This window comes from Haliotis rufescens, unplaced genomic scaffold (assembly GCF_023055435.1).
Source record: "Haliotis rufescens isolate VD_foot unplaced genomic scaffold, xgHalRufe1.0.p SCAF_57, whole genome shotgun sequence".
Lineage (NCBI taxonomy): Eukaryota > Metazoa > Mollusca > Gastropoda > Lepetellida > Haliotidae > Haliotis > Haliotis rufescens.
In genome coordinates, this window is record NW_025964301.1 from 1,646,777 (window position 1) to 1,653,163 (window position 6,387).

Sequence of the window (6,387 nt, forward strand, 5' to 3'; positions counted from 1 at the left end):
TGGCGACTGATGTACATGCTTTCCATGCACATTCCAGCTGTGCTAGTTGCAGCCAGGATGAATGCATTTGTGCAGCGGTGACATGTTGGTGGGGGCACCTTGCTGCAGGTGTCAATCATGTGGCTCATAGAGTCTGCTTCATGAGTGATCACCATGCCTCGTCATGCTTATCTCGTCAACAGATTAATGCCATGACCTCCATCTTGGTTGGTTGGTTTGTTGTTTAATGCAGCGCTCAGCAATATTCCAGCTATATGACGGTCTGTAAATAATCCAGTCTGGACCAGACAATCCAGTGATTAATATCATGAGCATCGATCCACGCACTTGGGATGAAGGACATGCATCAACCAAGTCAGCGAGCCTGACCACCCGATCATGTTAGTCGCCTTTTACGGCAAGCATGGGTTGCTGGAGACCAATGAACAGGCACCTGGGTGGGGCTGGATAATAGGGTGTCGGGTACCCGGGTAGAAAATTTGCACTCGTCCAGCCCTACCTCTGACAGTATCTGATAAAGTTCAACAAAGATAAAACCGTCATACAACATAGTGAGTTGGGTTTAACGCTGCTTTTAACAGTATTCCAGTTATATCACGGCGTGTCAGCTTCATGTGGGAGGAAAGCCCGAAGTGATGCAGGTATCAGACGTTTACCACTTCGGTGAAACCAACGAGCATGGGTATGGTGCTGACAAACCTAGAAACATAATCGGGGTGAACCAGGATTCGAACCCACAATCATAGGTTTCTGGCGTGTCCAGGGGACGCAACTCTGCACAGCGAATCGCGGCGCCTTAGATGACTGGGCCACCAGTGCCCCCTCATACAACATACACTTATTGTCAAATAGAAATATTCTGAAAACAGCAGACCATGTGCTGTGTAAAACACCAGCACTTCTACAGCCACGTAACAGTGAGATGAATAACAGTGGCCTGTAAAGCATCCTATCTGGACCACCAGACTCACTAGTGGTTTATCATATCATCAATGATTCACGCTGCCAATGTAAGACCACAGTTTGACACAGAGTCAGTCAGCCACAGATCACAATCACTCAATCCCCATTTCAACTGGCTCCTGGAATAAAATGAGGTACTGGGGAATCCTTCTGATCCTGACCCCAGGGGAAGCCTCGATATTGTGCATAATATTGCACTGATCAAATACTGGATTTATCTCGGGTTCAAAACTAGGTGGGTGGGTTGGTTGTTTAACGCCACACTCAGCAATATTCCAGCTATATGATGACAGTCTGTAAATAATCCAGTCTGGACCAGACAATCCAGTGATTGACATCATCATGATCATGAGCATCAATCTACACAATTGGGTTATGATGACATGCATCAACCCAGTCATCGAGCCTGAACACCCGATCCTGTAAGTCGTAACCTACAGCACGCATGGGTGGCTGAAGACCTATTCTCAACCCGGATCTGCACAGGTCTCCAAACAAAGTGACTTGGCGGGTAAATAATTTTGGGAAAAAACATATCATTGTTCAAAATTGGGATTTTCTTAAAAAAGTCCATATTGTTTTTAATTCCATTGTATTTTAAGATTTCATTCAATGCAAAGATATAGAACTAAACATCAAAGCCCCTTTAGGAAATTAGGTAAAGAAAGACAAGCAGATATTGAGATAAATTGATAATAAGTAATTTAAAGTCATGCAAATAGATTTTTTATCAGCATAACATTGTGGTCAGATCCCCTCTACATAAGTCAATAAAACTGAGTGACACATTAATCATGTTTAGAGACAATTCAACTGAACTCTCCTACAACTAAGTGCATCTGCACTCATCATGACACAAGACAGACAAGAGTATTCAAACTAACCATTCTGAAATAATTCACGAACAAGTCGGATTCTTTGATTTCTGTGCGTCACTACCCTGTTCTTCCCACGGAGACGATAATGAGATCGCAAATTACCATGAGTCACACATTTGATGCATGAGGCTGTCCATCAATATCGATCGAAAGTCAGTTTGGTTGCTGCAAAACTGTATATGCTGTCTTCATTCACTACAGCTTCAAATGTAAGATAACTGCAAAAACACTGTTCACGGTTTAGACACACACAAGCTGGCTTACACAGCAACTTGGCAGCGCGATGTATTCTCATGCAGTGGTTGGTCTATAAATAGAATATATATCTCCCACTGGCATTAGAACATCTTCCCCCCATCCAGGTAAAACAATGGATCTGAGTCCATGGGAGTTATCTCTGGATTAAGCGTTTAAATGAAATGCATAGGAACAGTAGACATGAGTGGACGTCGCGTCAGACATGGCCTGGCAGAAGGCTTTTGTAGCAAGCTCATCATTGATTAAATCGAGTCCTAAGCAGCTGGTTGGCCTGATGCTGGCCCACAGACACTCAACTGTCTGAATCCATGTTTTCTTACATCTACCTTCCACACAACGCTGTCTTTGTTATGTTTGATGTATAGGGATGAGGAGATTATTTGTACCGAGGCGCGAAGTGTGACTGACATCGCGCTCTTTGTTTTGAAGCTACAGAATCTGACATCATTTTCAAAACAAAGGTCATTGTGATGAAAAAGTTGATTTGCATGTTATTGTCATGGGGTATAAAATATATATTAACCTCGTTAGGTTGCAGTGAACACTGTCTTTCTAGTGGGATGTCACGTTACGTTATACCATCGTTCTAAAGAAAATAGGGGTAAATATAACCTGCTTTTCCACCTCGCCTTGTCTCCCGTGCGCCCGATGCCCCTCTCAAAACATGTGCCGTCGAGAAAGGATAAATTTCTTTAAACCTACCTTCACAGCTTGTCAGCTCGTGCAAACACAAGTGCAGGTATAATCTTGAAATATGTCAACGTCTGGCAGGTTTTCCTTCCGCCAAAATGAGCTTGAGGGCGAGAATCTGTCTCTTCTTCAGTCCTTTCGCCTGCTATGTTTATCTTTTTCCTGATGGCGGAAATAAGCTGACGTCAGACCACGTGACTAGAAAGTCTCACAGCAACACAAACAGAGGTCACGTGACTAGGTAAATCCCCGTCACAACAAATCGAGGCCAGTTGAGGACAGAGGCCATTTCGGGGCAGCTATCACGTCCCTCGTTGTCACCGTTGTCGTGTCTGGTTCGTAGAGCGGCGATGGATTCCGCTAATACATATTGTGTTCTCTTAAACTTCTAACTTCTATGAATACTCATGCTCAGAAATGGTAATTTTATTTCAAATGATAGCATTATTTTCTGCTGGATAAAATGGCACAAGAATCCGATATGGCACAGATTCGATGATAATGGGATAAGTGATTTTGAAGCTTCACATTCTGCGGTAGCTATGAGACTAGCTGCTGTTTTAAAACGACAACAATCATCCACAAATGCTTGTCCCCTTTTTATACATGACGACGAATTGGTTTCGTTGCTATTAATACAACCCAAATAAAATCGATATTTTAACAGTAAGTAAATGTCGACATCTTTCGCCCGACCACCCCCCGAATGGTGTATTTTTGCCACAGCCGGTCACGTTCATGTCTTTTCGAACTCTTCTGATATATATATATCTCCATCACAAACCAACGATAGATCTCATCAAATTGTTTTGGGGATCATTGTTGATTAACCTCACACTTCAAGCTTATGTAATGGAGGCGTGGACAAGACAATCAGGTGTTTGATTTGAGCAACGGTCGCTCAGGCGATAAGATGGAACTGACCAAGTCACCGATGTTATGACCACCCGATCCATTAATTCGCCTCTTCCGACCAGGGGTACCAGTCACAGACAGACAGAAATAGTTGATTAAAGTGTCACGTGCACCATGGTAGGTCATAAACATATAAACAAATAAATAAATAAATTTCAGAATGAAAGAATGTTCATGTAGTTAACAATATGTAATTCTTTCAGATTTCTTATTTATTAACAACACCAGACATGTACGGATCTGGTATCCAAACAGCCTCGGGGGTAAATAAACGATTGTCCGATTTAGATAGTTATCAAGTCATAAAGAGCTGGCAATTGTTGGACACACTGATAACATGCTGCAGTCGCGGAAACTCGCCTAAACAAATGTACACAGAATGGGGTTGCTAGGAAACGGGGCAAGCAGCTGGAGACGTCTTTGGTCAGCACGTATAGACAATCTTTATGACAATTAGACCCGAAACAGGTAGGACCTATATATAACCCGGTAGCAATACTGGTATCTAAAGGAGATAAGACGAAAATAGGAAACAACTACACCATGACAACACCCATGTCTAAGCAACGACACAACAACCGCGACATCGACATACAGTGAAACTCCGTTAATCCGGACAGAACCGTTTCCAAAGAAATCCAGATTAACAAGTTTTTTAAAGAGTAATCGTCCTTAAACTGGGCCTCGCGGTATGACACGATAACAAACGAGGGACCCGTAAAGATCTGGGGTATTATACTTAAATTATAGGTCTTCAGCAACCTATGCTTGCTGTAAAAGGCGACTATGCTTGTCGTAAGAAGCCACTAACGGGATCGGGTGGTCAGGCTCGCTGACTTGGTTGATGCATGTCATCGTATCTCAGATGCGTAGATCGATGCTCATGATGTCAATCACTGGATTGTCTGGTCCAGACTCGATTATTTACAAACCGCCGTCATATAGCTGGAATATTGCTGAGTGTGGCGTTAAACAACAAACGAAACGAAATCACTTGCTTGAAAAGTTGCACTCTATTTACATGTTAGAATGTGTGTGTAATTGGTTAACAACAAACAAACAAACAAACAAACGAGGACAACGACGACGATAATAAACTGGATATGTTTTCCTTTTCCCAAATCCAACATTTACCGATTTTTGAGTGAGTTAAAATTTATGTTCTCATCTGCAACGTTCTAGGGCCCGTTCCACAAAGAAATCTTAGCGATAAGACGCTCGTAACTCCTATTCTTTAACATAGACTTGCGATAATCGTAGTGCTAAGATCGCTTTGTGCATCGGAACCCTGTCATATAGCGCCCCGGAAAATGAATGTGTAATGACGTCACAATAGCTATGACGTCACTACCCCAAATCAGTGTGGATATTGTTACGATCTCGATACGGTTTAGATACAGAAGAAACCTCTTCTTCACTCTACAGTTGAATAATAGGTATGGATAAGTAAGTGAGTGTTGCTACATACAGGGGATCTTCCGATTTGTATCAGACTGAATTTATAAAACTGATGTCAGGATCTGTGAATTCCTGTAATGCATCCGTTGTATATATATATATATCACTTAAAAAAGTAAAGGATCACCCGCTTCTTTCATCTAACTATAGTTAATCTTCCATGCAATGCCAGATTAACTATAGTAATGTGAACGAATCGGGCGACCCTTAACCTTTAATTAGTTGTAGTACAAAACGAGTACATATTCATATTACGATACTCACCGTACTAGAGACCTGAGCAATCTGACGTCACAATGTCTTACATGACCCCAAACAAACACACAAACAAAATTCCACAAGAAAATGACAGTTTGAAATATTGCTGCAGAAAGGTACAAGAAAAGAGAGCGAGCGTTGTGCATTCGGAACATACTAGAGGGAGAGAAAATACATCTCGGGTTAATAATATTATCTTAATAATTCATATTAGGTATAGGGACTGCTACAGGTTAATTCCAACTCAAGTTTAGAATGATTTGTTGAATGGTCTACTTTGCCCCAGTTCTGAAATTAAGCATTGTTCGGGGCTCCATTTAGATTATAAAATATATATTTTTAGATATATATTTTAAATAAGATAACGTTATGTCTGGGAATAAATATTAGCCTAAGCCTAAACATACGACTGATGGATCATATTCCACTGACCATCCCGACAAAGGCAATTCCTTAATTCTGCTAAAACAGTGAAATATTTTTTTATATATAATTTTATTTCTTTTTGGAGTACACAAACAATAAGTTTACAGAATATAGTAGTGACATACTTATTAACAGGATACGTGCTGTAAACAACGACCGTGATGCTGATCACGACTCGACATCCAAGTACTCTCAACACCGCACCTATTCATTTGTCAATACCGTTATTGCATCTTCTCACTGACAGTTTAACGAGAACATTTCACCCCATCCCACTGTGGTAGATATGTAGGTACCTATATAGCTTAGGTTACTGCGTGCAGGACAAGCTCAGCATCATTCATCTAAGGCTCACATTGCGTCAATGCACTAACAGCCTGCTGTCATAGGCATGTCTACCGCATCCATTCATCCCCAAAGGGTGTTTCAGATCGATCGGTCTTTAGTTTGGAAGAAATCGATGACGATGTGTAGGTAGGTTATGAAATGATAAAGACGTGTATATACGGCAATGTTTGAGAAGGAAAATGAGGGGGCAGGT

At 41.4% G+C, this 6,387-nt stretch overlaps 1 protein-coding gene across 1 annotated transcript in view; it reads right to left on the reverse strand.

Moving 5' to 3' along the window:
• The window catches only part of LOC124137809 (protein yippee-like 2), a 55,932-nt gene extending 52,960 nt beyond the window's left edge, over positions 1-2,972 (reverse strand). Inside the window, exon 1 of the mRNA XM_046504259.2 lies at positions 2,802-2,972. The gene's annotated coding sequence lies outside the window, so the exon portion shown is untranslated. The remainder of the gene's footprint in view (positions 1-2,801) is intronic.
• Positions 2,973-6,387: the final 3,415 nt, after the last annotated feature.